Source organism: Pristis pectinata, chromosome X, assembly GCF_009764475.1.
Source record: "Pristis pectinata isolate sPriPec2 chromosome X, sPriPec2.1.pri, whole genome shotgun sequence".
Lineage (NCBI taxonomy): Eukaryota > Metazoa > Chordata > Chondrichthyes > Rhinopristiformes > Pristidae > Pristis > Pristis pectinata.
In genome coordinates, this window is record NC_067450.1 from 8,248,768 (window position 1) to 8,260,041 (window position 11,274).

Below are 11,274 nucleotides of genomic sequence, written 5' to 3' on the forward strand. Positions count from 1 at the left end.
CCGACCATCAACCACCCATTTACACTAATCCTGCATTAACCCCATTTTTTCCATTCTCCCTACACTTCCATCAACCCCCCCCCCCCCCACGGATTCTACCCCTCACCTACACACCAGGGGCAATTTACAGCAGCCAATTAACCCACCGACCCGCATGTCCTTGGGATGAAACCGAAGAACCCAGGGGGAAGCTCACATGGTCACAGGGAGAACATGCAAACTCTACACATAGACAGAACCCGAGGCCAGGACCAAACCTGGGTCTCTGGAGTTTGATGCAGCTTGATATTGGCTGTGCCACTGAGCAATCTTTTTCAGCACCTCATTTTAAATGAGTTGATCTTCCTCCTCTTGCCCTTTTATAAAGTCCAGCTTTTAGATCCATACCCCAGAACCACATAACCAAGAAATGTTCTCACTGTTTAATTTTAATTGTTATCTTGATCATGTCTGGCCTTGTTGCTCATTGTAATGTTAATCTTCTTCTGATTTCATTAGCTTATTCCCCCATTTCCTGTTTCATTTTTAACATAGATAACATAGGACATTACAGCACAGTACAGGCCCTTCGGCCCACAATGTTGTGCCGACATTTTATCCTGCTCTAAGGTCTATCTAACCCTTCCCTCCCACATAGCCCTCCATTTCTCTATCATTCATGTGTCTATCTAAGAGTCTCTTAAATGTCCCTAATGTATCTGCCCCCACAACCTCTGCCGGCAGTGCGTTCCACACACCCACCACTCTCTGTGTAAAAAACTTACCCCTGACATCCCCCATACTTTCCTCCAATCACCTTGAAATTATGCCCCCTCACGTTAGCCATTGTCACACTGGGGAAAAGTCTCTGACTGTCCACTCGATCTATGCCTCTTATCATCTTGTACACCTCTATCAAGTCACCTCTCATCCTCCTTCTCTCCAAAGAGAAAAGACCCAACTCGCTCAACCTATCCTCAGAAGACATGCTCTCCAATCCAGGCAGCATCCTGGTAAATCTCCTCTGCACCATCTCTAAAGCTTCCATATCCTTCCAAAATGAGGCAACCAGAACTGAACACAATACTCCAAGTGTGGTCTGACCACACTTTGCATCCGGAAAAAGCAAATTTCCACTACCCTCACGTGATGTCCAATATCAGACCAGCTCCTGCCCTCCCTTCTTTGACTTTAAGCATTTAATACCTCTTCCTGACAATAATCAAACATATTCCTTGCAGCAGCACGTATTGCAAAATCAAGCAAGTTTTTCAGAGATTTCACACACATTAAAGCCAAAGTTGTAAGGTAGTCAAGCCTCATCGAATTTTAAGATTTTCTAGAAAATACTCATTTTTATTTTCTTGACATTAAATTTTCTTTATGCTTTCCTTATATCGAATTTGATCGACTTTGAAGGCAGAATACAAGGTTAATGGCAGGACTCTTAGCAGTGTGGAGGAACAGAGGGATCTTGAGGTCCACGTCCATAGATCACTCAAGGCTGCCGCGCAGGTCGATAGGGTTGTTAAGAAGACATATGGTGTGTTGGCCTTCATTAGTCACGGTATTGAGTTCAAGAGCTGCGAGGTAATGTTGCAGCTCTATAGAACTCTGGTTCTATAGAGAAAATGTAACAACACAAATGACTAAATTTTGAAAAGATTTTGCATTAAGACATTATTTCTTGAGAGAAAGCACCTAACTCAGACTTAACACCTTTGCCAAAGAAAGGTATTTCTGTGTACAGTAATCCTTGGAAAAGTAATGCCACTGGAAATTCATGCCCATTGCAAAAAGCCACAGCCTTCACATCACCCAAAAGAAATACAATTGTAGACTTCTCTGATGGTTTAGTTCATCTGTAGTCTGGTCAACTTGGCACCGAATCATCGGTCTAATCTTCAGCCTGTGCTGAACTACCTGATCTTCATCAGAGCAACGATTAGCCTGATGTGACCATAGGCTGCATTGCTTACCAATTCTCGTTAGTTTTGTTTAAGTATTGAGAATGGTTACTTCATCAAAATATTGCAGTGAGACTGTATCTCTGTGCAGAAGGCAAAGGAAAGAGGGAGAGCAATTTGACAGGGTTGGAGGAAGGGCAGAAAAGCAAAGTAAGGCACAAATATCTGGATTATGCAACCAATGTGCAAAGCATTGCAATGTTGAGCTGACAGCTTTATTCTGCCAGTAAACAAGAATCTGTGCACATTATCAGGAGAGGAAAATTACGGGGAAGTCAAAGTGAAGCTGAAGAGAAAATGGCTTTCAATGTGGGCAAGAATTTTCCACTGGAATGGGAATGGGAAACTGGAATTTCCACATTCCCACTGGAATGGGTGCATCAGCTTGTGAGGAAAAGCTGGGTCTGTATCCATTGGAGTTTGGACGTGTGAAAGACGACGGATTAAGCATATAAGATCCTGAAGGTGGACGAGGAGAGGATGGTTGCTCATGTGAGAGAATCTCAAAGGCAAAGACAAAGTCGAGACTATTGTCATATGAACAAGTACATGTGTGCACAGGGCAATGAAAAACTTACTTGCAACAGCATCACAGGCGCATCAGATAAGCAGCATTCACTAGAGAAACATAAATTAAACACAATTTTTACATTTTTTCCAGAAATGTAATTCCTTTTCTAGAACTGGGGGCGGGGGAGGTGACTGTTTTAAAATAAGAGGACGCCCATTTAAAACAGAGATGAAGCCAATCTTTTTTCTCTCAGAAGATAATGACTGGAATTCTCTGTCTCAGCTGCAGTGGAAGCAAGGTCTGCAAATAGTTTTTAAGGCAGACTGGATGGGTTCCACAATGACCTCACACCATTCCTTCAAATCCTCCCACAACGCTCACACATCTCTGCAGTCTTAGCCGTTCAAGTCTTTCAGATCTCTTCATTGCTCTCTCCTCATTTTAATTACACCACCTCAGCTGCCAAAGCTAAAATGCCCTGCCTAAAGTGCTCCTCCTCTCCTCATCTATCTGCACATTTAAGATGGTGCTTAAAACCTACCTCTCTGTTAGGATTTACAAAGGGAGCTTGATCAGCTGGGTAAGTGGGCCAAGGAATGGCAAATGGAGTTTAATTCGGCTCAGTGCAAGGTGTGTGCATTTTGGGAAGACAAATCAGGGTCGGACTTTGACAGTGAACGGTCGGGTCCTGGGGAGTGTTGCACAACAGAGGGACCTTGGAGTACAAATACATGGTTCCCTGTAAGTGGTGTCACAGGGTGGTGAAGAAGGCATTTGGCACGCTGACCTTCATCAGTCAGAGCACTGAGTATGTCAGAAGAAATGTGCAGGATGTGTCTACATGTACTGTTCAAAAATAGCGCAGGGTGTCTTTGGTGTTAACCTCAATCCAGTGTGAAAGAATTGGTCACTGTTACACATGCACACAGAAAGACACACTTGTGTATATACGCAGATAGAGTCATAGAGTCAGAATTATACAGCACGGAAACAGGCCCTTCGGCCCAACTGGTCCATGCTGACCAAGATACCCATCTGAGCTAGTCCCATTTGCTCACGTTTGACCCATATCCCTCTGAACCTTTCCTATCCATGTACCTTGTAAATGTTTTTAAATGTACCTGCCTCAACCACTTCCTCTGGCAGCTCGTTCCATATACTGACCTCCCTCTGGGTGAAAAAGTTGTCCCTCAGGTTCCTATTAAATCTCTCCCCTCTCACCTCAAACCTATGCCCTCGAGTTCTTGATTCCCCAACCCTGGGAAAAGGACTGTGTGCGTTCACCCTAACTATGCCCCTCATGATTTTATGCACTTCATACGCATTACGTTAAAATCCAAGCAGTTATAGATACACGCTCGAAGAGTTACCAGTGGAACTGTGGGAGGAGGATGGAGGGGTGGGGTGGGGACAAGGTGGAAAGAATGTTATTTATGTTCCGATTGGCTCAAGGCTCAAGTATGCAACAACTGGAGCTGGGCAGCATTGCATAAATTGTTCTGAGGTACGAATGGCGTGAGATTGGGTTTCAACAGTGGTAGAGCCAGGGCATAAGTGACTGTTGAATCCAATAAAAGCTCCAGATTTACACAAATGCCAATGTGTATGCATCTGCCTTAGTAAAAATAGATTGTTACAAACTAATACATATTGCAAGAAGCATTTTTTTCTCACACACACTTCCAAAATTAGAGCCCGTTACTCTGCTCTGGTTGCAAAAAGAACGAAAAAAATGAGCATCGCTGAAATGGTCGGAGACCTTGGTGAATTGACATTACCATAAATTGTGGATACAACTGTTTACCAAACATACAAAACAACCACCGATGTCTGTGGAAGTTACAATATTGAAAAGAACTGTGCCTAGTCTCGGTCTTGTAAGTTAAGACCCAGCAGTCCTGAGTCAGCTAAGCTTTCATGAATTGATTAATGAATCTACACGCAAAGTAGCTGCCAAGTACCAGGATTAAGTAGCTATTAGGGGGTCCTTAAGAGAGGGTGGGGTTGCTGCTCTTAAGGTGGCAGAGATGGGTGGGATGCCATGGTGTATCCATCAGAAAATAAGGAAGTTGCAGTGGGAGGGTTTGATGGGGAATTTGCGTCTGCAATAATAAGAAGACACTAGTTTGGCTGTGGTGTGGTAATGGACAGTGGTAAAAAGTGGAATGACAGGGAGGGGGTCATGGTGAGTGGGATATGAAAGGTGAGAGCACAAGAGCGTGCATGAGTTGAAGAAGGATTAAACAAGGCCCAAGAATGGTTAAGGAAAGGAAAATATGTGGAATGGGACTAGGTCTGGAATGGGAGCCAAATAGGCATGAGAGTAATTCTGAGTTGGATTGGGATAACAGAGAATAGACGGAATAGGTAACAGTCTTAATCTGAGGCAAGGAAGGGCTTGTATCAAGCAGGCCAGAACTAAATGCCAGAAAGTTGGGTTAAGGTGAAAACCATTGGCAGAGAAAGGGAAGAATTTCGAGTCATGCTGAGGGCGGGAGTGTGTGGGGTGATGGGGGAGAGGGGCAGTGGTGGTGGAAATAGATCCAGCAGATGTTGAAGGAAGTTTGAGAATAAAATCCACAGAAAAGAAATTCTGTGGTGGACACTGTGACAGTTTGGTTGTAAGTTGGTTAAGTGACCACAAGCTCAAGTTCTGTGCCATTGAAATGTGGCACCTGTATTTAAATATATCTGGAATTAAAAGTATGAAACCATTAGCTTTGTCCTAGAAATCCCTTTGTTTCACTAATGCCCTTCAGGGAAACTGCTACCCACCAAAGTAGTTGTCTCTTAACTGCCTTCCTAGTTCAAGGGCAATTAGGAATGCTCAATGGATTCAGCCCAATACATCAAGGGTACATCGCTCGCCACCATCGGTAGTATCTGCAGGAGACGCTGCCTCAAGAAGGCAACATCCATCATCAAAGATCCTCACCATCAGGGCCATGCCATCTTCTCACTGCTACCATCGGGCAGGAGGTACAGAAGCCTGAAGTCCCACACCACCAGGTTCAGGAACGGCTACTTCCCTTCAACCATTCGCTTCTTCAACTAACATGCACAACCCTAATCACTACAGTTTAGCAGCACTGTGACCACTTTGATCACTCCACACTAAAATGTACCTTTTTTGTTCTAATTGTGTTCTTTCTTGTAATAGTTGTGTATAATTTATGTTTAATTATGTTTATATATAATTTATAATTATATATAAACATAATATATAATTTATATTTTTCTTGTGAACGTTGTGTCTCTAATGCTATGTGCCTGTGATGCTGCTGCAAAGAAGTTTTTCATTGCTCCTGTGCACACATGGACTTGTGCATCTGACAATAAACTCGACTTTGACTTTGATGTATGCACAGGTGCAATGATAAACTTACTTGCAGCAGCATCACAGGCACATAGCACCATATACACAACATTCAAAAGAAAAGCATAAAATAAAAATAAATTACACAGAATTATATAAGAAAGAACACAATTAGAACAAAAAAAGCCACCGTCCATCGTAGTCAAAGTGGTCATAGTGTTGCTGTACTGAGGTAGTGATTGGGGTTGTGCAGGTTGGTTCAAGAACCAATTGGTTGAAAGGAAGTAGCTGTTCCTGATGCAGAGTCTCGACCTGAAATGTTGACGATTCCTTTCCCCCCACAGATGCTGCTCGACCCGCTGAGTTCCTCCAGCAGACTGTTTGTTGCTCCATGTTCCAGCATCTGCAGTCTCTTGTGTCTCCAGCTGTTCCTGAACCTGGTGGTGTGGCAGTTCAGGCTTCTGTACCTCCTGCAATTGACATTGACAGCCTGTAGTGGCTTCCAAACTAATGCCATAAAAAATAAATGAAGTCATGTCCTTAACCTCTGCATAACTAGCCATCATTGTGTTATGAACGGTGTCTGCATTCATGCATGTAGGAGCTGCTGTAACTTTGTGAAGACGACGGAACTTTTTGACATTAACAGAAAGTATTATCAGAGCCAGTAAGTACAGATCCCAGGGTAAGGAATGATGAAGACACAATAGATGAGTTGCAGCTTTGTTCTCCAGTTCTCCATTATGGTGGATATTCATTATCAAGGGCCAAAACGCTTATTGCTGACCTCAGCTTTTAAGCGCAGCAACAAAAAAAAGTCCAAGGTCCAAAATGCTGATTGCAGAACAGTAGAAAGACTGTTTAAACTTCCAGTCAGTAACCTTTACCCATCCACTTGATATAATTAAGAGAAACAACACTATCCATGTTGACCTGATTAAGACTAACGATTCCATGAAAACACAGCAGCAGTTGCAAAACATCACATACAGACGATGTCATTACAAGATGACAGGTAAAGACAAATATAGAAAAAGTATAAAAGTTAGAATGCAGTAGGAGTTGGTTAGAGTTACTGAGAAGAATTTACTTCTCAGTATCAGTCCAGGAAGTTCGCTTCCCAGAGACCTCTATCCGTTGTTGATGACTTGGTCGGCTGCAACCTAGCAGTATGTTTTATGATCGTTTGTAAAAATTGTTTTGGAAATACTTTGTAAAATGATAATCTCTGTTAGAACTTACTCTTTAAAATAAAATGTGCTCCATTTAAAATAAAATAACTGTGATTAACCTGCTTCGTTAGCTGAAAGCTTCTCTTCTTTGGTTGGGAGTGGGGACCCACTGCTCGAAATAGTGAATATTGACAGCTAAACCCCTTCAGAAAAGGGACTAAAGTAGTTAAGTAAACTAATGCAACACGCAAAATGCTGGAGGAACTCAGCGGGTCAGGCAGCGTCTATGGAGGGAAATGGACAGTCAACATTTCAGGTTGAGACCCTTCATCTTGACTACTGAACTAATCTTTGAAACAGCATAATCTCCCTAAAGTGAGGATACTAAGAGACAATTATAACATATAGAACAGATAGAACTTAAGTCTTGACTTCAGTTTAGTACTCTAGAATGGGTACACTCAATATCATCACATCATGACCCTGCATAAAATCCTCTTCCCCTTCTCAGGAAATCCATTTTGGGTTTTCTTTAACAAATATGTTCACATTACAAATTGGGCGCACTGATAGTTGTTGCAACTTTGTCTTATTTAAACACTCTTTTTCTGTCGAGTTCTAGTTTCTTTTTTATGTTCTTTGAAAGCTTTGGATGGCTACCCAAGAATATTCAAAGCGACTTCTCAAAGGTATTGAAATTCTCTCCTTGATATCAATGGCACCATCTAGCGACACAAAATGTAAGCCGATATCCGTGAATGGATTCTTTTCCATTCCCACTGCCGATTGTAATTTGGGATTTTTCACACAGCGTTGAAGAAGGAGAAATAATACCATTATTTCTTCTATTATACTTATTCTACAGATAATTAATTGATGAACTTAGCCATGAATATTGATCATAAAACGAACAGGTTGTCATAAAACCCTACCTCATTTATTAAAGCTGTACAACTACGAAAAACTACTGTCCTTACCCAGTCTGGCCTTTGTGTGACACCTGACCCACAGCAGGATAGTTCACCCTGAACCACCATCCCCGGACGTTGTCCAGCAAGCCATTTATTTCTATGAAAACTGCAAGATTGAAATACAAAGATAATGATGCTAGTCAGAACACTTGGCATCAACCTTGGCAACAGATTTGAACACGGCCAATTCACATCCAGCCCAGTCAATCTTTCAAACATCTCATTGCAAGTAACTATAGCCTGGGGTTGAATTTGAGAGAGCTGTCCCACAGACTTGTCAAATATCAGCCGAACACAGTCACACTCGCAGAATCAGACCTTATTGCCAATATGTCAAACTCCTCCATCTTAATTCCTGGGAATATCCTCAACACTGGTGCCCCACAAGGCTGTGTCCTCAGCCCCTATTTTACTCCTTATACACTCATGACTGTGTGGCCAGATTTTGCTCTAACTCCATCTACAAGTTTGCAGATGATACCACCACAGTGGGCCGGATCTCAAATAACAACAAGTCAGAATACAGGAAAGAGATAGAGAGCTTAGTGACATGGTGTTATGACAACAACCTTTCCCTCAATGTCAGCAAAACAAAAGAACTGCTCATTGACCTCAGGAAATGGGGTGGAGCACACGTCCCTGTTTACATCAACGGTGCTGAGGTCGAGAGGGTTGAGAGCTTCAAGTTCCTAGGAGTGAACATCACCAATAGCCTGTCTTGGTCCAACCACATAGACGCTATGGCCAAGGAAGCTCACCAGCGCCTCTGCTTCCTCAGAAGACTAAGGAAATTCGGCATGTCCCCTTTGACCCTCACCAATTTTTACAGATGCACCATAGAAAGCATCTTATCTGGATGCATCACGACTTGGTATGGCAACTGCTCTGCCTGTGACCGCAAGAACCTGCAGAGAATTGTGGACACGGCTCAGAACATCACGGAAGCCAGCCTCCCCTCCATGCACTCTGTCTACACTTCTCGCTGCCTCTATAAAGCAGCCAACATAATCAAAGACCCCACCCACCCCGGACATTCTCTCTTCTCCCCCCTCCCATCAGGCAGAAGGTACAAAAGCCTGAAAGCATATACCACCAGGCTCAAGGACAGCTTCTATCCCACTGCTATCAGACTCTTGAACGGACCTCTTGTACGATAAGATGGACTCTTGACCTCACAATCTGCCTCGTCGTGGCCCTTGCACATTATTGTCTGCCTGCACTGCACTTTCTCTGTAACTGTAATACATTATTCTGCGTTTGGCTATTGCTTTTCCCTTGTTCTACCTCAATGTACTGATGTTGTGAAATGATCTGTCTGTATTGCATGCAAAACAAAATTTTTCACTGTGACAATAATAAAACAATTAGCAATTATATTCTGTCCCACTGGCAAGATAGACCAATCAGAAGCAAGAAAGATGGCCTTAGGAATCCTCATTGACTTCAGAGTCCACGAAGTATCATAGTATTAAGTCAAACACAGGCAAGGAAACCTTCTCTTGATTACCACTGACCACCCTCCCGTAGCTGATGGTCAGTACTCTTCCATATTGAACATCATTTGGAAGAAGCACCAACAAGAGCAAAGAGTGTACTCTAAGTGCCCATCACCAAGAATGGCCTGGGAGCACCATCACTGACTGAGGACATTGCTGCAGAAATTTCCCAGGGCAATGTTTTAGGCCCAGCTGCTTCATCAATAACCTTCATTTCATCATGTCAAAAGTGATGATTGCTTCATGCCCAGTTCTATTCACCACTGCTCAGAAAATGAAGCAGTCCATTGCTGCATGTATGAAGACAGAGAAAACATTCAAGCATGGGCTGATAAGTAGGCAGTAATATTCACACCAAACAAGTATCAAGCAACGACCATCTCCAATAAGTGGCCACCTTGGCATTCAGTGGCGCTACCATTGCTAAGTTTGCTCCCATCAAACTGTGAAAGTCGACCCGCGCTGTAATAAAGCAGACAACAGCAGAACCAAGGAGCGTACAATTAATGCTTTATTATTTTAATGCTAGCAGGAGTGAGGGATACAGAGAAAGAGTAAACAGTATAACCCGAGCTCTGTACTGATCCCCACTCAGTGATTTACAGGTTAGTGTCCCTCCTTTTATACTTAATCTAAAGAAGCCTAAGTGGGAAACTGCACATACTAGGGCAGTTGCTTACAGCAAACTTTTAGCAAAATAAGATATGCCTTGAGCACTTCGTTGTTTCTCACAAGTTTCTCACAAGCACCTGCACCTCTTGCAGTCATAACTCTAGTCACACCATGGTTGAAGCAATATCACGCCATGGTGGAAGAAATAATAGCAGCACACCATTAACCCTTACATTTCCAGTTACCTTTTACAAAACAGAAGCTGGTCCAGTGACTAACCAAAAACTCACCTTGAATATTATCTGGGTCTTGATGCATGCAGGCATGAACCGCTTCATTTTAAAATTGTGCCACAAGTCATCAGCAATAAGTGTATCATTTCATGTGTTTTGATGAAGGGTCTTTGACCTCAAATGTTAACTCTGTTTCTCTCTCCACAGATGCTGCCTGAGTGTTTCCAGCATTCCCTGTTTTTATTTCAGATTTCCAGCGTCTCAGAGTTTTACTTTGCATTTCAATGAAGCTATGTTCTAACAAAGAAAATGCTGCTGAAATAAGTTGGTTAACGCCTTGATTAGATAAAAGAATGTCACGTTTGGTTATGACACACTTCATAATATCATCTCATTTCTGTGAGACTTTTTTTTAAAAAAAGCCCTTCAAATTTAACTCAAAAATGTTGTCATGGTACAGACATTCCAGATGGTGGTGACAAAGCATACTAAATGGTACAGTAAACTCTCAGCCATGGGGAATGGGAGGGTGTCAGTTCCATGAGGATTACTCATAAAAAAACATTATTGTACATCACAACTAGTATTCTATCAATAAACCTATAAATAAATTATCGTACTATATGTCATTACCTTGAAAATAACAATGATTTACACTGTAATTCTATATTTTAGGGCTACACAGTATTAATACAAAATACAGCAGAAATAAATCAAATGGATGACTGTCCGCACCATCACATGAAGTGTCAGATCTTCAAACAGGATGTTGCTGCAAATCAACTGACAACTGCACGTCCCTTATGTACAAACGTGAATGTACTAAAAATGTCTCTTTACACTTATTTTGGATAACACTTGAAATAAAATTCACCGTTTGAACTTATTTTCATGAAAACAAAACAATCTCATGCAGATGATCCTACTCTAACCTGGGAAAGGTGATCACTGGAACTAAAACCACTTCATTCTAAAAGTCTAAAGGGCAGCACAATTTATTTGCTGTGTTCTGGATGT